Below are 25,527 nucleotides of genomic sequence, written 5' to 3'. Positions count from 1 at the left end.
TTCCTGATGAATGGTGACAATAATCCTTCAGAGGAAACTGGTCAACTTTTCAGATACGTTTCATGCATTTTTTGGGATATTTAATAAGCATGTGTTTTGATTCTGTTCTTATTTCTGATATTCCCTATATAAAAATAACAACAAAAGATCAGTGTCTGAGTCGGTTTGTTGTTTAGGAGGTGTGTTTTGGAAATTATGGATATTTTTGTACTTTTTGGGTGTAAAGCAAATTTCTTATGATAGATATATCACCAACAAATGTTTCAAACTCTGACTTTGTTTCATAGGCAGACCACTGTTGTATTGAGATACGATTTACCCAAGAAGGAAACGTGTTTAACTCTTGCTAAATGAAAATTGAATGTTGTGAAATTGGGTCTTCTGATCATGTTAACATTGGGCCTCATTACAACTCAGGCGTTAAGGGTTAACGCCGTCGTTAACCCTTAACGCCCGATTCCGATTTTAACGAATGCTTTTAGCAGCCGTTAAAATCCATGGCGCTAACCCGCCATGATGCTTTGACAGTAAACCCACTTGGTAGCAGTCTGTACCACACAGATTCACTTGGTAGCTGTGGCTGAGCAGTCAGACTTCCCTCAAGAAGAGTTAGGCAGTATGTGGAGTATACAATATAGGGCAATCTACACAGTAGAACAAGCAAACACGGAACAAGGCTTTGGTGTAAAGATATAAAGGTATTTATTTATAACAACACATCTATAGAAAACACTCTGGCACTAATACAGCAAACAACTTCAATCACAATTACTATACGAAGAAAAAGATCAATCCCCCTAACAATAGTTCGACAAGTCTAGGTTCACCGGCATCACTTATTTGCAGACAGAGGTGTATGCTTTAACCTAGATGGCACTCTAGTATTCGTTAGGTCGGTAGAGAAAAATAAGTCAGGTTATGAAATCAACTTGGTACCAATACTTTACGGACAAATGCAAGGCAAGTAAGGCAGGTCTACTGCAAATCACAAAGTTCAGAGGCCAGGCCCACTCGGAGAGAGGCAAGGCGATATGTCCCAAAAAGTGTCTCAGTGGAAATGCGCTTTGAGTCTTTATCGCAAATTGTTATGGAAAGTTTGGACCAGTTCAGAGCAGAAAGTTAAAGAAAGCTTGGAGGCGACCCAATGGAAAGGCGAGGATTAAGACACCTCACTCTATCCGGCAGAAAGGGAAGCCAGGCGGTCACAGTACCTTGTTTGTGGAGAGACAGCTCCGGCGGGGGCAGTTGTTCCTGGTGGTGGATGCACGTTAGGTCTTTGCCAAGAGAAGAGATGATCTGGTCGTCGAAGGAAAGTTGAAGATCGTTGCACCACCAGGGAAGAGACCAGCCGCGGAGTGCTCCGTCACAAGGCGCCACCTTTTGGCCGCTGTACAGGGGTAGTGGCTATCCGGTTGCCGAGGTGCTCTGCACGGGCAATTCGACCACTGCGTCCTGGAGCGAAGAAAAAGCAAAGGTGACTGGTTGTTCCCACCAGTCAGGGGAAGAGACTCTCCGGCAGGGAGATCTCCTCTGTCGTCGGGAAGTGGTGAGTCGGTTCAGCAGGGCTCCACCGGAGGTGTCGTCGTTGCAGGTCGGCTCAGCTTTACCCTTGTCGGATTCTTAGGTCCTGTGGCGACTTCTGAAGATCCAGTCCCAAAAGCCCTGCTTTTATGCAGAAAACCCCCATTCATTCAGCCTAGCTGTCAATGAAAACACGCTAAGTGGTGAGCGGGGAGGCTCACCACTTGGACCAATTACACCAGAGTGCGACTGGAGTTGGCAAGGCAACTCAGTCCAGGGTGCCTAAACCCCCTCCTACACCCCTGTGGTAACCCAGACAGAATGGCACCACTTTGGAGGGTCTCTGTACAGAAGCCCGCCAAAAGTGGAACAAAGGGCTCAACCTTTGGTTTAGGAGTCACAGAGACGAACACAGACGCCATTTTAAAAACCGAGTTCTGGCAGAAAATACCATCCGATAAACTTATTTAAGATAAGTAAACCGGTGGTATGTTAGAGATTAACGGGAAAAAGGTATTAATCTCCAACAATGGGAAGAATCCCATAGGGTTATATTCGGGGTTGAATATAACAAGTAGTTTCCACTGCCACCAGCCAAAACTCGACGAGGGGGGACGGGACAGTACCCCCTTGAATAACAGACCCAGGAGTAATCGAATTACCCCTACTAGCACGTCCACAATAGGATGGTTTGTACTAGTTCTGTTAGTAAATTTAGGTCTAGTAAACCCAATGGTGACTTTACAATGCCCCGGGGAGACAGTAGTCAGTCCCCGGGTATGGAGTCTATGATGGAGGTCCGCTAGGACGCCCCAGTGTTACGGCACATAGGGTGCAGTGTAACACACATAGAAAAACATATGAGACCCTATGGAGTAAAAGACCCCATAGCCCATAGAACACATTGACATTCAAAGGAATTACACACATTCATGTCCAAGAGTGGGAGAAAAAGAGTCTCACTCTTGGCAGGATGGAAAAAAACAAACTCCAGAAATCCAGCAAAGCTGCTGGGGGACTCACTAGGTTAGGAAATTCAGCCTAAACAGAGAATTCTCCCTAACAGACGCTGCCTTTGATGTCCTAATAAAAGCTGCACCCATTAAAATATAAACCATGGCATTATTGATCACACTGGATTATTTGAACGATACTCAGATATCATTTTTTAAGTTATCTGGTGTGTGGTGGCAGCACCCTTGCACAAATTTGAAACTCTGATGGTAATATATTTGTGGAACTTTAATTTATTGACTAGAAAATGCACATTATATTAAGGGCACAGTATTTAAAATGGCCATAATTATATCATACTCCACAAAATGTGGAGCTGGTGTGGTGTCTACAGTCATCCATTCGACAAATTCAATTGTTAACACCCTTACCAAAATCAAAGACTACATTTTGTGTCAAACTTCTCTTTTCATAGTATTCTAGTACTGTAGATAGTGTTTTTTTAGTATTCCATACTATTCTTTTTATGAAGACTAGCATATAAAGATTATTCGAAATGCTGAATATTCATCGACAACTAACAGATTGTGTTCTAGTCCTTTAATATTCATTTAGTATAGAAAGGTACTACCACTATTGACAACTACTCACAAGACTACATGCGATTAAAAGAAGATCTTCTATCTTGGTAAGGGCAGTTTGGTAGTGGCACGTTGATCATCCACTATTTTTGTCTATCACAGATTCTCTTTGTTCTGTTGCAGGTTGCCCATAAATGCCACTGTAATATGCCATGAGTGCCTGTTTAGGAAGGACTGTAAAGCTAATGTTTTTTTTTTTAAAATCAAGGTTCTCCTGAAATTGTGCACTAATATTAACCCTTTTGACCCATCAATTACACACACACAAAAATAATGTTCTTTGCAGGTAGAACGACACACCAAAAACCACCTGGGACACATAGGTAGCTAATTTTGCTCAGCTGTTCTCTCGCTCACTCTTCTGTCGAGGGTGGGTATTTATTGTATGTCTCCCATTGCCTAGAATGAAAACAGCCACTGCAAGTTGAAAACCATTTTTAGTTTTGGTTATTAGGTGGCGCTTTAGCCAACACTATTGCATTAGAGTACAGTTGGGGAGTAATTGCATATGAAGAGGGATATAAAGGTTGCTAGCACATGTAAACCATTACTGACCTCCTCTCAGCCGATCAGAAGGTTTAGAGTGTCGACAGTAACTACTGGTATTCACTGCATTCTGAACATTCTTTCTGCAGACACACACAAGGAAACAATGCAAATTCAAGGGATTTTATTTCAACTAGACACTTCCTCTGTGAGAGGACCTTTTTTGTTGCAACATTTATTTTATTGTTCATTTATAACACGCTCAATATCCGTGAGTGGTTTCTAACCATGGGATCGGGATTCAAACCTGTGTTGCCCTGAGTTGTCTTGCTTCCAAGACATACACATTGCCCCTGAGCTATCCTTCATTCCCTCATACTATTTAACACCCGAAAGAGAAAAATAAAATATTGGAAAACGCGTTCACTTTCTTAGAGAGAAACCATTTATTTTTACATGACACCTAATGCACGCTCATGTTTATCCTTTTCCAGTTCAACCAAATTGCAATTAAAATGCTTAACTTATTAAGACAACTATGTCATTTAAATAGTAGAAAAAACACATTTAATTTGCTAACTCAGTTTGTCTATTTACTTTATGCAGTGTTAAAGCACCATTTTTACTTCACCGCCAAGACTCTGAAACATGTATTGCTACTACCACAATAGCCTTATAGACATTGGGAGTGGCCATTATTGCTTGCTATAATGACCTTCACCAAATTAACTAAGTGGAAGGTATTTATCCTGCGATAACGATCCATCTTTCAGTCTGTAAGGTTATACAGGTGTTGTTTGGTTATTTACCCACCCATTGGCTGCCCATGGTCTGCTAATCCCTATGGCCTTTCCCGCCCACTTCATGCCCTTCGCCACGCAAAACACAACTTCCTGGGATCTCTCTTAACACATTTTATCAAGCCCTGCCATCAAGCGTTGCACTCCCAGTGGTTTTTAAAAGCAGTCTTCTGAGATTTAATTACATTATTGAAGTTGTAAATGAGCTACTGGTGTAATTAAAATGTCTTAACAAGGTGTGCCTTCAACCACACGATTTATAAGCACTATGTCTGTCCTTCACTGAAGTCCTGTTAAAAACTAGCATTGGCAAAGCCAACCATTTTGGCTTGCGTTTAAGAATTCAGCATTTGCCAGGCACTGCTGTTATATGCGCAGGGACTTGCATCATTTTACAGCTGCTACCATTGTTGGCCATTTAATACAACTATGGCAGTGCCTGGCAAATGTCTTTCCCATGTCTATACAAAAGCCCAAACAGTTGGCATTGCCAATGCTCATTTAAATGGCTGGGTTGGGACCCTTCAACCTGCAGAAACACTCAAGAAGCACTCAAATTGCAGTGATTCACTTTAATATATGAATAGAGGGGGGAAAAAACAAGAGTAATTAAAATGTAAGCTATTTAAACAAAAAAAAAATGACATTGCAAATGACCTTAAGTATCACCAGCCAAAAACACACTGTGATATTTCTGTTGCTTTAGTGAGAATAGGTGTGTTATTGATAAACGCAAATGCGATCTTCTGACATTTGTTTTAAAGAGACTATTGATTTACGTGTGTGATACAGATAATAGCGGCCATGCAAAATCTCCTGTTCCTGCAAAAAATGAATCATTCTTTCCACTCGATGGCCGAGGCAGGAGAAGCGCAGCTCCTGAGCTACGACGTGACAGGGATGTTAGCGGGAAAGAGTTGCATTTTACAGAAAATGAGGCCTTGGGCGATAAAGATCTGGAGTATTTTACTGCCGTGCTGCCTGTTTCGTTGAAACAATTGTCCCCAAGTCCCACAGAGATTATTTGAAGAAGAAAAACATTAGAGACGGCGGGAAGATGGTTCTTATAACTGATTTCCTTTCTTGATACCTTCCTGCCTTCATAAAAGGTAGTTTATCCTGTGCTGTGTTTGAGCCTCTGTTACATGTGGATCCAGAAGTTGCATTTTAACTATGTAAGTCCATTCAAGCAGATGGGCTCTATCTGCGCCACAAATGCAGTTACACGCAACAAAGTATATGCATCCAGGGAAGGGCGCTCACCCAATCAGGTGGCTGGAACAGCAAGCGAGAATACACAATAACGCCCGCTGTGCCAGCCACCCGAGGCCCTTCCCTGGTGGTGCTTTTTCCCCCTTTTTTCCCATTGCGCATCCCCACCCAACCCCCCCAAAATGATCTGATTCTCATCCCTAGCCCAACCACCAACTTACATGCGGGACGGCGCATTGCGCATTCCGCTCCCAGCGCACCTTCCATCTTTTTTGTTTGTTGCATTTTTCATCAGCCATTTGCACCCTGGACGAACTCTGGGGTGTGGATAGCCTTCATACCCTGGACATGCCCGGGAAACAGCCGACAACCCGAGCTGAGGCCCTTGCTTCACTCGGCCGACCTTAGCTCTAGCTGGCAGGCCATTACCGGCCAGACCCGCCCTCCTGTCTGGGTATGAAAGCTATAATCAGAACCACTAGCTGCAAATTTGCCTCTGCCATGTCCCTTCCCTAAATATGAACTGTTGCTATTTTAGCTTAAATTCACTTGGCATATTGTGCATTACCCTCTTCTAGTCAACTATAACCAGCTTGGTTGTCTCTCCTTTGGCTATGTAAAAATTGCAGTCATTTAAACCTTATATATGCAAAATACATCTGTGCCAAACACGACCTCTGTTTGGCCTGTTCTTATTCTGGGTCCCCGCTGCTGCATTTTAAACATGAATCGACATTTCAGTAGAAGAAAATATTTACAAAGGGAGTTTATCATCAAGTATTTTTCAAATATTTTCAGTTGATCATATTTCAGAGAAAATACCATGCTTCTGTTTATAGGTGCAAACGGAAATATACACCTCTAATTTATTTTGTTGCATGTGTTTTCTGATATTTATTTAATTCTGGTGACGTGGTGTAAGTCCCTTAGGATTTCCGAATTTGTAAAGTGACTGGTAGGAAAAGGCCTTTGCTTCGATAGGCATAACTCTGAGATTCCCTCCCAGCCTTTATATGTTACCTCCCTAAGTGCTGATTGACAAAGAACCCGCAGGGGGAGGAGGAAACCAAAGACCAAAACCACAGACATGACTACAACAGAGGAAAATTTAGTCATTAACATCTCGGACAGGATCCTAAGGAAACCAGAAGAAGAAACACTCCAAAAAGGTCTCAGCTTTGTACCGACCTATGGGACTCCATTGTTCAATAGCAAGATCGAACTATATAAATTTGTAAGAAAGCTGAAATTGAAGGTATTTTTCGAAGAACTTGAAATCATTGACAAACCAGACCAAATGTCAGACTTTCAGGAATTTAGGGCTAAAAGCGGATTTGTACCACCTATCAATGTACCCTCTATAGAGATTTTTCAGAAGCTTGCTACCCGCGATCTTGAACGGATCAACTACAGAACTCCACCATACAAAAACCTTAAACGCATGAAATGAGATTGATTAAAGATTTGTACAGCGATACACGAATCACAATTCGAACAGCTGACAAGGGGGTGCCCTTGTGATTCTCAATACTGTGGATTATGATGCCGAATGTTATAGGCAACTTCAGGATGATACTACATACGCCAGATTAGATCATGATCCCACTGTCTCTATCAGAAACAACTTGGCTATCTTGCTTGATAAAGCATTGGAACTGGAATGGATTAATGAACATACACGCAAGTTTCTCCTCAACAACCACCCACGAGTACACACTTCCAAAAATCCACAAAGATCTCAGAAAACCCCTTGGCAGACCCATAGTCGCAGGGATGGACAGTCTCAAACAACCCTTAGGAATCTACATTGATTTTTTCCTTCAACCGCTGATACAGAAAACCTCGACCTACACCAGAGACACTACCCATTTTCTGCAAAAACTGAATTCAATCAACCCACAAGAGAACCAATTGATGTTCACCATAGACGTCAAAAGTTTGTACACCTCCATTCCACACAACCTCGGCATTGAAGCCGTTGAATGGCTGTCACTTCAATCACCGGATGTACGTGCACAAAAAAAATGTATCCTAGCTTTGTTGCAATTCATCTCTGAAAATTCCTATTTTCAATACTGCGATAAGTTTTATTTACAAACCTCAGGCACCTCTATGGGTGCCACCATGGCACCAACTTACGCCAACTGTTTCATGTTTAAATATGAGATGGATCACATACTGACCAAACAAGAATGGAAGAAGGACATCCACATGTGGACCCGTTATATCGACGATATCTTCGGTGTATGGACAGGCACTGAGCAACGATTCGATGAGTTCCATGAATACATCAATAGCATTGACCCACAGATACAGTTTACCAGAGAATCATCACAAGAGAAAATTACATTTCTTGATGTGCAAATTACAGTGAAAGATATGACCTACAAGACTACATTATTCCGGAAACCAACTGATCGCAATAATCTTCTCCACAGGCTGAGTTTCCATCAACCCAGCCTTCTCAGGAATTTACCATTCAGCCAACTACTACGAGTAAAAAGGATTGTTAGTGACCCTGAAGTCTGCATTGCACAACAACTGGTAATGAAAGAGAAATTTCTTCAGAGAGGCTACCGCCAAGAGGAACTGGATCTTGCTGTTAATAGAATCAATAGCCTCGATCGGGACACCCTACTCTCTGCTTCAAAGAAACCAGTTAGAGAATTAAAATCACCAGTGTATGTGTCGAAATTTTCAATTCAAAGTAACAAAATCAAGAACACAATCAAGAAACATTGGAACATTTTTAAGAACGACACAAGAGTCCAGGATCTATTTAGCGAACCACCAGTATTTGCCTTCCAGAGGAGCAGGAATCTTAGGGATGAACTTGTCCAGACAAGATTACCTCCAACCAAAATGTCCACACAGCGCATGGGTACATTCCCCTGCCTCCATTGCATTAAATGCAACTCGGTAATCAAAGGAAACATTATCTTTCACCCACGAACAGGCAAAAATATTTTTCTAAAAACGTTTGGTACCTGTGACAGCACCAACATCATTTACGGCGTTAAATGCCCATGTGGAAAATATTACGTGGGCCAATCCACAAGAGCTGCAAAGATCCGATGGAACGAACACCGATCCTGCACCCGAACTTCCAATCCAAACTCTGCTGTAGGACGACATTGGGCCACGAATAACCACAATTTGTCACAGATCAAATTCCTGGTGTTAGAGGTTCTAACCAGAAACAATCTCCACGAGGACTTGGGCCTACGTCTTAATCGTAGAGAAACATTCTGGATCGATAAACTCTGTAGTTTGGTCCCCCATGGTTTGAACGAAGAGATAAATTAGCATTGTTATATTTGAATCAATTTCTGCACGCTTATTGTGCTGGCTGTTGATGTTCCTGTTGTGCTCATACCAATACTGACCAATATGTTTAAAACGTTTAAGACATCATGCATCACTAGGATTGCTTGTGATCTTTGTATTCTCCTCGTCTAACCTCCCTGACCTTGGTCTGGGACCCAAGGTGCTGCCTCCTGTGGGCAACACCACTTTGGATGAGGATATGCCTAATGAATTCTGTCTGTTGACCTTTCTTTACTTTTCATGACTGCGCATATTTGTACCAGCCTTGCCTATGCACTAATTTTCAACATAGTGCATCCCGCTAAAACTTGTATCTTGCATTTTGTATTTTGTTTTGTTTTCTGCTATACTTCCAATATTTTAGATACATCCACACTTGTCTGTTTATTTCATCACCCATGTTCATCATACTTGAGTGTTTTTTCTATTTCTATGAAAATCTCCATATTTTAGGTTCTAGCTAAATTTGATTTTTAGGATGCATTTCACCCTAGCATGCCTCTAAATTGGTTAATTTGTGTAATGTTGCAGGCCCACACCTGTAATGCAACGTGATCCGCGAGCACCGGCCACTTAATGGCGCTCGTCAGTCACGTGTACTATAACACGAGCGGTCGTCCAGGCAACTTTCTAAACACTGCTCAGTGGAATCTAAGCACTGCGGCTACACGCAGGAGCTTTTCTGTGCTCCAGATGCGTTAAGGTACGTGACTTTCTCGCCGTGATTTTCGATAGCATTTCCATTTCACTCTGCCTTTATCACAGATCCTGTCAGACACGCTGACATTCTGAACCCGACCTTTGTTTCCAAACAGATTTCACTCTGAAACACGTAAGTGTTAACATTACGGCTGCCTGCTGCATGCCGCACCGCTGCACCCTACTGTGGGCAGCTTTAACGCTTGTCAGCTCCCATACAAATCTTCCCAGGAAAAACCAGTTTTTGTTCTGATTCTCATTTTGTATTTGGTTACCATTAATCCACTTACTATGTTACATTTTTGTTTTTCTCTATTTTATGAACATGTGTGGACTTGCTACTGATCGGTATGTTTTCATTATTTATATCACTGTTTGTATTGTGTTTATTATAATCGGCATATTATTTTTCAATGTTGAATTACGTAGACTTGCCCTGATGAAGGAAAAATGTTCCGAAATGCATTGGCTTTAGTCTGAAATATATATGGGTTGCGGCAAATGCTCCCTCACTAAGGAAATATTAGTGACAGCTTTATTCTTCCGATAAAATACTATATGAAAATCAACTGACAACCTCATCTTTATTATTTACCAACCTTGAAGTACTCCTGTGATACCTTGATAAGAACTATATTTTTGAATGTCTTGACTGAATGCCCGGATCTGGGCCCTTTTTTGAGAGCGGTTGTGTGACCTTGTATTCTTACTTGGTCTTTAGCTGCTGGTGTATTTTGAAGTCCGGGTGTCTCCAGACTTGTCACAGCCAGCTCCATTCAAATATCTACTATTATACATTTTTTACCTCTACATCTACCTGGATATATGCAAATTTCTAAACTAGTGGTGTCCACTTACTGCCCCGTTAGAAGTTGTTTCTTGGCCAAAGTCTCAGCTGGCCACTGAGCATAGCACCTGCGAACATTAGAGTGAGATTTGAGAAGGCACTCAGCCTGCCAATCAAAAAAACTAAGGAAGCTGAAAGGGTTACTGGGCTATTCATATCTCAAGCAGCTGGTTCTCAGAACCACATGATCTCGCCTTCCTTAGTGCAAAGTGTTTGGAAATCAGTTGAGTCTTCCGAATGCCATCTTCCTGCTTCTGCCAATTCCCAGATCGTTGTGGCACGTAGTGTAAAACGTGTCAATTTGAAAGACAGAGGTACAGAGAGAGAGAGAGAGAGAGAGAGACAGAGAGAGAGAGAGAGAGAGAGAGAGAGAGAGAGAGAGAAACAGGAACAGATAAACAGGGTCTGACATTGGAAAGGTTGGAAAGCAAAAAGAAAAATGCCTGCAAGAAGCTAGTAGCAGGTGCATGGCGAGGACACATAGGTATTTCTATGACTTCTAGTGCATCGTGGTGATGTTCATGCCTTTTTGCATGCCTTGCTCTGCAATGTTATGATCTGCTGTATGTGGTTTCAGGTGTGCCTGTCCATCAAATCCTCTGACTGTTCCCTGCATTAATCCACTCAAGTTCTACATTCCCTCACAAAGTACACATACCAAGTAAGCCACCCACACATGGCAATTGAACATCCCTCACAAAAGACATCAAAAATCAAAACTTAACCATAACATAATATCCACTCGTGTAAGGTGCAGAGGCAATTAGCAAAAATCTGTATCAGGTTGGTTTTGTAAGGTTGAAAGATATGTGTGTGTTATCAGCATATTGATGGAACAAGAATACAGATTTATTAAGTATGGCAGCTAGAAGTTGTATGTAACAGTTAAAAATTCCCGGGCAAGCATGTTGATCCCTTAGGAATGCCAATTTTCAGAAAGGATGGGTGTGACAAATTTACTTCTGCCCTAAAGGAGTACAAGGATAAATAGAGGCTAAAATACCCACTTAGCCCTCACACTTCTACAAACCAAGAGCCAACACAATTTTAAAGGTAAAAAATGCACAGGCAGACAACACAAATCATGTTCATTGATTAACACCCTCCTTTAACCTATCAGGGTAATTTTTAACACACCCTGGTATCATCTTTTCTGTAGGAACAATTGGTTTCCTACAGAGTTTTTCAAATAACTTGGTAACAATCATTCAAATTGCTCTGATGATTACCTCTTTTTTGTTATTTTGTAAACCATGTATATATTATAAATGCTTTGTCTTATGTCTTTTTCTTCTCTCAATATTTGTATTACATTGTGTAAACAAATGTATAAGTTTGAAGAACTTAAATATAAAACGCTTTTTCTGTATTAAATTAAACTTGTACTCTAAGGACTTCTCTTTGGTTTCTTTATGTGACTTTTTTTCAAGCACACCCCTCTTTTATTTTTGGAGATAATCAACATTAATGACAGAAATAAGGACTGTCTGAAGCATGGGTACTCTCTGTTTTGCTTAAAAACTATACCTTGCCCTGTCTCACGCTTGCACAAAGGGGCACCCCTATTGTTTGTATAAACATTTAAGAAATATGCCTTGTTCACATTTTGTGCTAAAGTGGAGCAGGGGAAGGCTATACTGTCAGGAGGGGTGTGAATGTGGTTCAGTAGCAACCAAAACAGCAAAATATACCAGTCCAAAATAAAGGAATGTCCAATCAAAGTATATATTTCAATCAAACACTATATACGATAATAACTAACTGGAAAACACTGTAAAACCCCACCCCCTGTAGAAATAACATAGAATATGCAAAGATAGAAAAGATTCAGCACTCTGGGTAATGAGACAGGGGAGAAAAGACAATTAAGACCACAATATTCAAACAATATGTTCTTGAGGTTTCAAAGGGAATTATAATGACCTTTCCAGTCTATAGGGCCCAAAGGTGGAATAGGGGTTCAGATATTAGTCAATAGTACCTTTGCAAAGGTCTTGGTGGTTTGACTGCATCGAACTAGGATTCTTGCCATTGATCGCAAGTTTTCTTCGGTTCTAAGATATAGCAGCTGTGGTAGTCCAGTGGTAAACTGGCATTGAGTCAGGGTCAAATGGGGGATAGCTGCAATCTCAAATTGTCTACTCGAGCTGTGTGTATTGGGTGGTCTCCAGGCTCGTTTTGTTGACTGAGCCAGCACAGGGATGTGCAGGCGATTAATTTCTATGCAGCGGCTTGGAGGTTGTGGTTCAGGAGATACCAGGTTTGGGTGGATCGACTTACAAGAGAGGCGATGATGAGGCTGGTGCTTCAGATGGGGACTTGAGCAATGCAAGGCAGCTGCACTTTATTGGCTCCAGCCAACGACAGCAATGAGTTTCAGTTGGCACGGTGCAGCAGTGAACAGAGTTGAACAGGCAAACAGCAATTCGAAGAACAATGAATGCCAAAGGCAGTGTTGAAGGGCCCAGAGAGTTTGCTCAGTGCTGGACATGCTGGAATCACACCTTGCAGTTGGTTTCATAAGGGTTTGTGCCATGAACATGATGTCTGAAATTGGTGGACAATTTTCCAGATTAATTGGGTGTGCTGAAGGTTTCTTGATGGTGGGGTTGATTGAGGCATGTTTAAATGCTGGGGATACTCCCAGACATAAGGAGGCATTAGAAAATCTTGCCTTCGGTGAGGCTATGGGTGGAATGCATTGTTATATCATGGAAGCAAGGCAAGGTTTAGCTTAGGCTCCAGATGACTTTGAGAATTGCGCATTGTGGTGATGTGTTTTGGTGCGCATTCCTTAAAATATCTAATATTTTATCTACTGGGATTTGCAATCGTGTTATGCTAGCTGAAGATTCATGATGGGCACTTTCCTGAAAATTAGGTGCTGTTAAGTGTTGCTAGAACTCAGGTTTTGAAGAAAGCTTTCTCCTTCTTTCCCAGCATTGCATGCCCCCCTAGTGCATGTGTTTTGAAGATGATTTTTTTTTGTTGGATATGGCTTTCCTCCATTTATTTATACATTTCTTGTTATTACTCTTTTATTTGTTCATGCCATTGTCAAACCATTTATTGACTTTTTTCTAGTTCTAGGGGGTTGAATTATTTTCTCTATAAGGTGACAGTCTTGCCTGCCCATGTCTATGGATGTGAAAGGTGGTGTGGGTTGTCAACGAGCCATTGGGGGTCATTACGACCCGGGCGCAAAGGGATACCGGGCACCGGTAGTGACACTGGTGCCGGTAATCCCTTTGCGCCCTATTCCGAGGTCCCTTTGCGGGTCCTTCCCTTAACGCCTGGTTTAAGCAGGCATTAAGGACGGGACCCGCAAAGGGATACCGGGGTCAATAACGGTACCGTAATTTATGGTACCGTTATTGCCGCCTTCCCCCTTCCCATTGAGCCCTATGGGGGATTAAATGGGAATGGGGAATGGCATTTCAAATGGGGACTTACTGGTCCCGCAAAGGGCAGAATGGACCGGTAAGTTCCCATACGCCACGCCGGTGGCTGTACCGGTGGTGGTGCTAGTCATGGCGCTAATAGCGCCATGACTAGCACCAACCTCGGAATGAGGGCCATTGTTTTTGCCATGGTGTTTGTGTATGTAAAACAATCAAAACTGCTGGTGAGGTAACGTGGCTAGGGGATACTTACAAGACTGGTAGGCCTTCTACACCTTTACGTCGGCCAGGATGAGTAAGATAGGGGTATTTAAAAAAAATATCTAAACATGCATTGATTATAAAACAGGGGCACATTATAGGCCTTCTGTTACTTAAAATGCTGTTGCCAATATGCCAAATGTTTGGGATGGGGCTAACTGTTTTACATAAACATTGCATATAATCAGAGTTATGTCTGACAAGTCTGCCTTTTTAGGCATAGCACCTTGGACTGAAGCAGTGATTGATAGCAGTGCAGAACTACTGCACCAAAAATGATTTGGCATGAAATTACATAAATACCAACATCACTGTGGTAGGTAAAGGCCCAGGAACATTGAATGGGCTATTGGTTTAGGTTAGCTGAAAAAATGGGATGAAGATAACTATTTAGGATACTTTCAGGATGCTAAATGCTCCATGGCACCACGGTTAAATAAAGATATATGATGCAGATATTTGCACTATGCACATTTTAGTCTTGGGCTAAGAACACCCTCTTGATTTCTGCTTATTAGCAGAACATTGTATCAGTTCTCACTTTTCGGTCTGAAATCCAGCATCATTGGGTAAAACTGATTTGACCCAAATTGTGGCAAGCGCCTTGAGGCAACACTTGGGTATAAGGCAGGGCACCCCTGATATGATTACAATCTGAAATGCATTCCTTGAATCTATAAGCTATACACTCGATCTGGTGTTCTGCAAAAAAAAAAAAAACAATCTGAGGAGTAAGGTCCTTGGTGGATTCCGTAGAAGGTGTTGTTTGTGAATCACTGTTTATTGTTTGCCTGATAAATCATCGAAAAAACCTCATACCTGTCTTCATATTTACCTCTCTAACATGACAGAGGCATGCATTATTGAAAGAGGTGGTTAGCATAGATCTGACTAAATTGAAACTAAAATACTGTGGAAAATAATATGGTTTAAACTATATGGAATGGGTGGACAACAAACACATTTGAATTGTATTCTGCATAGGGTGGCAAGGTGTACATGTATGGCATTATGGTTTAACCAGACTATTACATGTGAGCTAGCAGGCGTCTTACAAGTGTCAAACGGGTAGATCTTTTTCATAGGCAACCAATTCCAACTATGTGGCATACATTATTCATGTGTTCAACACTATTTTATAAGAGGCAGCAGATTCCCTTCATATTAAAGCACATGGATAATTCTATGGCAAAGGCACACAAAAACACTTCACAACACATCTCCCTCATCTCCCCTCACACTCACATCAGACACACACACAGATCGAATCACAGGGGTATACACGACTTGTGCTCTTCCACTCACCAAAACACCTGATATGCTGGCCAGACATAATGGAGCCATCATCCATGCGAATTAACACCATCACTGCACCCTGTAGAAGATGGAGTAGAGTTGTGACATAAACACAATGCACCCACAATGTAGTAGGTGTATACATGAATGACAAAAAGGCGTGTTAAACACCACTGGATAGATACATGCATATTCGACCCAGCGCGACATACACACCACAGTCGCGCACATACTAGGGCTGGGGGCGCTTCCACCCAGACAACACACCTGCCTTAGCCAAACATTAACCCTACGTGACTCACACCACAGTCTCACCACAAACTACAACTGGGGGTGCTACCGCACAGACAACACAGCTTTGTATATCAACCATTGACCTTGCGGGACTCACAAATCACAGTCACACTCCGACACACCAAACTTCCCTAACCACACTACCTTTATACACCATACACGCACCTTAACCAAACTGTTTATCAGGTATGATTCCGACATACCACAAGTGCTGACCTGGTATCTCACATACCATCAGATCACCCAAACTGTTCATCTGGCAAGCCACGTACATACCATATGTTCTGACCTGGTATCACATATACCATCAGACCAACCAAACTGTTTATCTTTCATGACACATACCATACATGCTGACCTGGTATCTCACATAGCATCAGACCGACCAAACTATTTATCTGGCATGACACATACATATCACACTCACTGACCTGGTATCTCGCATACCATCAGGCTGACCTAACTGTTCATCTGACATGCCACATACATACCATATGTTCTGACCTGGTATCACATATACCATCAGACAACCAAATTCATCTATCTAGCACGACACATGCACGCCACAATTACCACCATGCTTTTAATGCAACACTCCACATTAAGTCATTGGGCCTCATTACGAGTTAGGAGTTAAGGGATTACCGGCACCGGGAAGGGTGCCGGTGTCGGTAATCCCTTACATCCATATTCCAAGATCCCTTAGTGGGTCCCTTCCTTAACGCCTGGTCTGACCAGGTGTTAAGGACGGGACCCGCTAAGGGACTTCAGAGCTAATAATGGTACCGCAAGTTGGGTATCGTTATTAACTACTTCCCCATTCCCATTGAGCCCTATGGGGGCTCAAAGGGGAATGGGGAATGGTTCTCAGAATGGGGACTTTCCGGGTCCTCCAAGGTTGGAATGTCCCGGTAAGTACCCATTCCGAGAACCCGGACCCGGTATGCGGTAAGGGGGTAGCCATGGTGCTAATAGCACCATGGCTACCTCCTACATCATAATGAGGCCCTCTGTCTTTGAACAAAAAATAAAACATTACCAATTTCTTACACGTATACTTGCAGATTCAAAACCTACAAGTCCACGTTGCATCCTTGCAACCTTAACTTGCAAAGCCTCAAGTAGATAACATCTAACATATACAGGCTTAATGATCCCTAACCACACTTTGCACCAAACAAATGTTGACCAATCTGCTAAAAGTCCATGGGCCTCATTACAACCCTGGCATTAAGGGGTTAACGGCGCCGTAAAATGCTGCGGCACTGTTAAACCCTTAACGCCCGATTTACACTTTAACGCCTGTTTTTTGCAGGCGTTAAAGTCCAACCCGCTAAGGGACCTTGGTGCTAATTATGGCACCATAATTTACAGTGCCGTAATTAGCGCCTTCCCCATTCCCATTGAGCCCTATGGGCCAAAAATGGGAATGGGGAAGGGGCCATGGTGAATGGGGATTTACCGCCCCGCAAACCTTGGAATGGGGCGGTAAATCCGCCATCCACCATGGCGGAATTCGGCATGGACCATGGTGCTAATAGCGCCATGGTCCAACGCCAGGGTTGCAATGAGGCCCCATGTCGCATTAGGCAACCTAAGAACTGCAAATCCTCAAATGAGTTAAATATAGTGCACTCACATCCCTAACATGCACCCAAACACACCCATCCACATACATACTTGCAAATCATCCACATTTAAATGCCCATTTGCTATGAAGCATTTACAGCATACTGTTGAGTAATTCCGTAAATGCCCATGTGCTATGAAGTATGTACAGCATACTGTTGAGTAATTCCGTCATCACCAAACATTTTTAGGAAGTATCCTGCAATTCATAACCAATTTCTACAAAACTGAAAAATCCCTACAAATACACACACATATCCTTCCGCATGCTCATAAATGAAAGAATATGCAAAGTGGCACGTCAAACCTCCAGACACAATGCTAAATGCTGAACCCAAACATTTCCATATCTTCATATCTTGCACCGCTCCTTCCCTGCTGTTCCATCCAATGTTTCTCAGTACTTTAGGACAACACCGTCCATCTGTCAGTGAAATAATTACCAGTCTTCATGTCCGTGTCTTGGAATTTTGCGATGGCTCACACACAGTGATTCAGATTTTCTCTATACCGCTGATAACATATCATCAACGATCTCTCTCCTGACATCTCACTTGTGAGCGTACACACGCAGTGGCGGTAACATTTTGGGACCCGTAGTTGCAACAACTCGCAGCGTTACCCGAAATTGAAACATCAGACTGCTTAGATCCTCCTTGCAGTTCACGTAGCATGACGCTTTTGGGTTCCTTACTTGAAAGTTACTCCTTCCTCCAACCTCCCACAGTCCAGCGTAAGACCAGCGGCATTACAAAAGAGTGGATCTAGGATTTCATGAGCGTTCCACCACTTCGCCAACTCCCTCCTGGACCATATTGATGTCACCATTTTTGATTCGAGCTGGGGACACGAGGATCTCCACTCCCAAGCGTCAACTGGTGCTGTGCTATGCTCGCATCAGCGTAAAGCACCAACAGCTCCCAACATAATTAATAACCAGGGAACGCAATACTCCATTGAAAACAAAAACTACCAGCCCGATTTACATAAAACAGTTACTGTTGCTCTTGGCTCTCTGACACGGTCCCACTAGTTGTCATCCAAAAGACACTGTTATCCAAATCTCATGTCAACCCAACGTAATCCAGCTCAAGTGTGCTCTTCCCTTATTGAATACATACAGACCCTTTTCTCCTGGATACTAAGTATGTCAAATACGCTGGGATTTATTTCTTCCTTCTTCAGAATATGTTTCTGGGGTAATTTTCTCAGGCCTCTTCTCCCTCTTTACCATTAAGGGGCTTACTCCCAGCTTACTCCTGAAGTCCTCCCCTCGCCCTGGGTGATGGGTATTTCTTGATTTTGGGGGCAGTGTGTCCTCTTCCTTTTCCTTCTGCACCCTCTGCAGCAGATTCTTCAGCTTAGTTTCTTCTCATAACACGCTGGTTTCTCTTCTTTCTGGCCAGCTCATCGCCAATGTTACAAAGGGACCTTCAGACTTCTTATGATTACTTGTAAGGTTTATTACCAGGTTCTCAAGGCATATTACAAGCACGTTACATGAATACAAGTAAGATACACAGTATAGGACAAACACTGGCTCCCATCACCCAGGCATGGGGCTTCCTAACTGCCTGAGCTAGAACCCTCACACATACATTCTTTCATTCAGGGGACAACACTCCCCATGACATAACAGCATTCCTTCATACCTGAGGAAGCACTTCACAACAGTTTGATCAAAGGTTGGATTTGTTGCTGGATGCATATGTTGTACTAGTTCTCTGTAGTGAAAGAGACGCGGGTGGTTGCATGACATTCTTTATGACCTAATGTTTTGAAACCCGCTTGACTTTCGATTGGTGTTAACTGTAAGAGATCACCAAATACAATAACATATTTTCCTCTAAATAGTTCATCATATCCAGTCTTACGAACTACCTGAATTCTGAGAAGAATGAAAGCTAGCATTTAGTTACAAACCATGCTTTCCTCATTTATTAGAAAAACCTCCATTTGATGTAGCATTCAGCCTACATAAAATGCAATCTCTGCAGATAGTTTGTAGAATTCTAGCCTATTATGATAAGCAAATAGGAGAAGTAATCATTGATATAATAGCACTCTATGTAGGAAGCAAGTAGTCCCATGGGGGCAGAAACAACACATGAGGGGGTGTTTATTTTTTCTTGTAAAAATGTACAGGTTGTTTTCATTTGGAAATGTTTTTCGGAACCAACTTCAACACTGATATGTAAGAGGAGGGGTTGAGAATCATTGCAGTTGCATGTTTTGTTGTGATGGTGTAATGTGTGCTCTTTATGTTCAGTGGCTTGTAGATACATTCTGAGTTTCCCATCATTTAACAGAGATTCAAGCACAACTATATTTATTTGGGAATGATTGGATTGAACCATGGTGTTTTCAACAGCTCTCATTGTTATTCCTGCTTCATTTTGAATGAGTGGTAGGTTAATGCCCTTTGGGAGTGTTTTGACCAATTAGTGTAACTTTTTGTTCTTCTTGGCAAATCACATATTCTAACCTTTTTTTGTTTTAACATTTGTAATTTACAGGGTGTGTTTTTTGCTGCTTCAAAAGCAGCTTGAAATATATCATACTGCCTTCTCAATTCTTCTGTTTTTCCTCAAGGCTTCAATAACTGTCACAGAGCCATTTAAAACAAACAGTTCTGCTCTGAAGGTTGCTAAATAGTTTTCCTTGGTCATTTATACTGGGATGTGAATGTCTAACCTGGCAGCTTTTGCAATTCAAAATACTATATCTACCAACTGTTCCATCTGCAGAGACATTTTTTAGTGTAATTTTGTGCTATTATCTACAAGCACATGTTTTCCAAAGAGAACTTCTGTTTGGATAGTATGTGTTGATGAGATCAATTTTAAGGATATCCTGAATGATGGGACTTTCTACAGCTATACATTCAATTTCTTGACTTGTCTTTAGTTCTCTTTCTCAAGATTAATCTGGCCAAATAATTAGCTATGTTCAAGATTATGCATAAAAAGCTGTGCCTGGTAAACAGTCTGAAGCTTCATTTAAACTGCATTCTTTATGGAAGAGCTTTTTTATGCCACAGAATATTTGAGAAAGAGTTTTCTCAGATAAAATATCACCTCAAACATCTCTTAACTCAATCGATCAGCTTTGGTGAGACACACTGCGACATATCTGGGAACTGGGGTCAAAATGTCTACCACAAACTGGATATTTACATAAGCACTCCACACACATAGATACAATGATAGGCTTGTAATCATGAATGTACTTGACAATTTTATCTCTTTTGGTATTGTACATATTTTTGGGAGCAGAGCCTCTCATGCAGTATCTAACTAAAGGCATGAAGCTATCTACTTGATATGATATGATATGGCATTTATAACGTGCCTATACACAAGTGTTTCAAGGTGCGACGAGGCGAGGGAGGGGAAGACAGTGGGAGACAGATAACGATCCTACTAGGCCAGGTGTCATTCAGATCGCGCAAGTGCGAGGGAAGAGAGAAAGGGAAGAAGTGCCAGGGGAAGGGAAAGGGGAAAAGTGCAGTACATGGGAAAGAAGAATAAGTACGATAAATAACGGCCTGAAGGTGGCAAGTGCAAAGTAAGAGCAGACATAAGTGCTGGTAAGGGACTGATGGGATACAGAATCAGTCCCCAAGGGCAGGGGGTTGCCAGGGAGGCAAGGCAGGAGAGCAAACGGCAGGACCTGGCCCCAAGATCAGAAAGGGTGGCCAGGTAACCAGTGCCGAATCAGCAGGGAATATCAGCAGGGGAGAGAGGCAGAGAAAGCAAAAGCAAAGAGGAAGGTTTTGAGGTTCTTCCGGAACTGGAGATGGTTCTCTTCAAGTTTCAGGGAGGCAGGAAGGCTGTTCCAGAGGGAGGCCCCAGCCGAGGAGAGAGATTGACCACCAACTCGTTGCTTGGAGAAGCGGCTAACCCTGAGGGAGTTGGAGGCAGATGAGCGAAGAGCCCGAGAAGGAAGGTATTTAGGAAGAGAGAGTTGAAGGTAATGCGGTCCAAGGCCCCAGAAGGCCTTGTGGATAATGCAGAGGGTTTTGAACTTAATCCCTGCAGCCACTGGGAGCCAGTGCAGAGATTTCAGTCCTGGAGAAATACGATCTCTTGGCTTGAGGCCAAGGACAAGTCTATCAGTCCTGTTTTGGATAAGTTGCAGAGGGCGGAGAGTAGAGGCAGGCAGATTAAGATAGAGGCTGTTGCAATAGTCCAGCTTAGAGAGAACCAGAGCTCTGGAGATGGTGAGCTTCTGGGGGAAGGAGAGGAGAGGAAGAATACCTCTGAGGAGGTGCAGCTGGTAGTGTGACTTCTTAGAGACGTCGGAGATGTGAGGAGAGAAGGAGAGTGTTGAGTCGAAGATGACCCCGAGGTTTTTAGCCTTGCAGGTGGGAGCAGGAAGAGGGTCAATGGAGGCCAGCCTGAGAGCTGAAGGGAAGGAGGGAGAGGGGCCTCGACCTTTGGAAAATACAGAATCTGGGAAACCAAAATTTTATATGATGTACTAATTTACTTTCTGTCTGTATCCTCAACAGTATTTGTCACACATATGTTGTTGAGAACCTAAGACTTTGGCACGTAGGCTATTTATGTCTTCCATTGAAAAGATATGTGCAGTGTATTTTTCAATACATTGAAAGACAATATTAGTGGAAAACACTTAGCTTCTAAAGTTCTTTCCCCAAACACCTATGAGACAGCCATTTGCTTGACACATTTGGTATATTTTTAAAGCATTTCCTATGATGTCTCATAAATGTAGTGGATGGATTAAGTAGTGGTCATTCATAGTGTTAGGATCAACATGTTCAAACTGATGATTTGTGGTGTGTCTTCAAATATTTGTGTACATTTGTTTATGTCATTCTCAATGTTAATGTCTTTGTAACCTGTATTGTGCTCATTAAGGTATTCTAGAGCATCATTTGTCTTGTTTAAATCAACTACTTCTTGACACTTATTTTGTCATATGTTGGTAATCTATCGACCAACATAATTACATAATTAAAGATTGGTGTAGTGGACATCCTGCAGCTAGAGTTCCCACCTGTTCTTTGAGTTCTATTGATGAGTAGACAACATTTCCATGAATGCCTCCAAGTAATTGTGATGGAGGCAATTTGGCAGTTTTTGGAAGTCATCCATCTAATAGCTTGGAATCAGTGAACTGTTTGAATTATAACACTCTTATATAGATTCAATTGTTGACAGGTTTGGGGAATTAGAATGAATTCTTAGTTTATATTAATAGCTTGAAAGGGCAACTATTTACCAACAATGTAATTTCTGCAATACTCGCACAATATTAATAATTTGTTAGATCACTTGCCTTATTTTCAGTGAGATACAAGGCCAATTTTAACCATTCAGATTGCTCATTGTCCTAAATTTTCAGACAGATGTCTATTGGTCACATACTTTGCTTATAGAATGTTCAAACCAGTAAGTTGTTTTAAAGTTTTGATATGTCTATCTGATATGTAGTGGCGAGGAACCTGCACATTAAGAAATGTGTGGTAGTGTGCAGTTAGGTTGTTTTCTTCCCCTTCTTCATTCTCATAGTACTTGTTTTTACTTCAATGTCTTTGTCTAAGGAGCTCTTGTGCTATGTCTGTTAACAATGTGTGGTTTCGTTTTTGTCATTCCAGAGCTAGGCATTTGGCATAATGCAGTTGATGCACAAGATTGTGCATTGGAGAGTGTTGCCAACTTTTTTATTTAATGAAATGTTTTTTTCCAAGCTGCTTCTGAAGCAAAACCCACCGAATGTCCTCATGATTGAGTCTGAGTGTGAACAGGACAAGACCCCAGGTTATGAAGCGTTATGATTGTATGTTTTCTTTTCCTTTATCTATCTTCTCAAAAACAGTCACAAGGGTTTTAATGACTGTGGCACAGATTGCACTTTGAGCGGCATGATCATCTGTATACTGGACCTGGTGCTGGCTGAGGAAGGGCATTGGGGAAAATGTGTGTTAGATAATGTCTTTGAAATAAAGTTTCTTTTTTCATAATTGTTCTTTTGACCATTTTATAGCCTATGCCATCTACATCCATGGTTATTGGATTTCTTTGTTCTTGGTAGTGCGTGGTTTTCTTTTTAGTTGAATGCTCTGTTAAATATTACTTCTAAAACTGGTGTTCATTGTATTTGACAAGTCAATTTCATGACACATCAGGGTTGTTATCAAATTGGAAAGGACTCGACGATGGAATACTTTCTGTAAAGGTTGTTTCTTGGAATGGCATAGTAGAACCACATTGACATAAGAGGCACACCTTGCTTGTGGTGTGTCTTGGGTAATTGAACTGTTTTAGAGGTCAATTGTCTTTTGATGTAGGTGAAGTAGCTATTATTTTGGTGGTTGGTGTATTTGTACTTTGCAAGGTGCAAACAATCTCTTCTCTAGCCTGTACATTTACAATAAATGTAGTTAGAGCTGGGTAAGCGTATGATAATTCATTATTATTAGTACCCCAACAATGTTTTTTTATGGAAAAGAAATTATATTAAGATGTGTGGCAAGTCAGGTATGTGTAATTCCTATGTTATTTGCTACACAATGCCATTTAAAGTAATTTGAATGGTTGAAATGCAATTCATATGGACTACTTTATACATTGTACCATATACATTCAATTTAGTTATGTTATGTTACTTGGCATTTATATAGCGTTCTATGTATCATTGGTATGATCTCAAAGCAATGGTTGGTTGAACGCCCTTGGGAACTGTAGTTGTGGTCAGTAGAGAGAGCTAGAGTCGTAGGGTGTGTGGGTGCACCAGATATGTGTGCAGCTGATGTAATTGCTGGATGGTGTGGTGCTGAAGGTATCAGTTGGATGTGTGCAGTCTGGTGGGGGGACACCCAGAATGGGTTCTGGCTGCGTTAGGCCTGAAGGACGCTTATGTCAGCAACTAGCCCAGAATGTAATCCGATAGCTGCGTTTTATTAGGGTAATGAGGTGTTCATGGGGTAGTATTCGTATGTGAACAGCTAGTCCGAATTTATCAGGAGTATAGCTGCGTTCTAGTTGTGTGATGGAGTATAGTAGACAGTAAGCGTAGTGATGTGATATGATGGTTATCTTTAAAGCGCCCAAGACCAGGCACATGAACGGGGTGGCAGGGAGCACAGCGACACACGCACACACAGTGACAGAGGGCTGGATTTACAGTGACAGGAGAGGTATACGGATATATAGCAACAAAATGGGGAACAGCGACACACTTGTGGGGCATGCTAGCATTGACATTTAGTCATAAAGTCGAATGAAATAATATCAAAAGTCATAATGTCTAAAACAAAAAGTCAAAACAAAAAGTCACATTTTTTTTGGGTTGTTTTTTGTTCAAACCCCCCTTTATTTTTATTTTATTTACCCCTTTTTTTACCCCTGGAACCCAAAAAAACATGTAAATTAAAAAAAATAAAAAAATTAGACTTTTTTTCTACATTATTGTTTAGACATTTTTGCAATTCGATATTATTTTTTCGACATTATGACTGCACGCCTCTCTATCTAGATGCGATTCAGGCTAATGTTCACGATTTCATCCAAGTGTGGCATATGCTACTATCCACAACTCTACCCAAGCGTGGGACATGCTAAAATGTGCATTTCTGTCTAGATGCGACTCAGTCTTACGTTCGTGACTTCATCTAAGTGAGGCACATGCTTTCATCCACAAGTCCATCCAAGTGTGGGACATCCTAACATTCACAATTCCGTCTAGGTCTGGGAAACGCTGGGACATGCTAACATTCATACCTCTATCCAGATGTGACCCAGGCCAAATGCTCACAATTTCATCCAAGCATGGCACATGCCAACATTCGCAATTCCATCGAAGTGTGGGATATGTCAACATTCACAATTCCATCTAGGTGTGGGCCGTGCTAACAATCACATTTCTATCTGGATGCGACTCAGGGTAATGTTCACAATTTCATCTAAGTGTGGCACATGCTACCATTCACAATTCCATCTAGGTGTGGGACATGCTGGGTCTTGCTAACATGCACAATTCTATTTAGATGTGATGCAGGCTAATGGTCATGATTCCATCTGAGTGTGGTACTTGCTACCATTCACTATGCTATCATTCTGGTGCACCATTTCCTATTCCATCTAAGTGTGGGATATGTTGACAATTGTATTTCTATCTATATGCGACAC

This window comes from Ambystoma mexicanum, chromosome 4p (assembly GCF_040938575.1).
Source record: "Ambystoma mexicanum isolate Mex_15411 chromosome 4p, UKY_AmexF1_1, whole genome shotgun sequence".
Taxonomy (NCBI): domain Eukaryota; kingdom Metazoa; phylum Chordata; class Amphibia; order Caudata; family Ambystomatidae; genus Ambystoma; species Ambystoma mexicanum.
Note: the sequence above shows the minus strand (reverse complement) of the source record.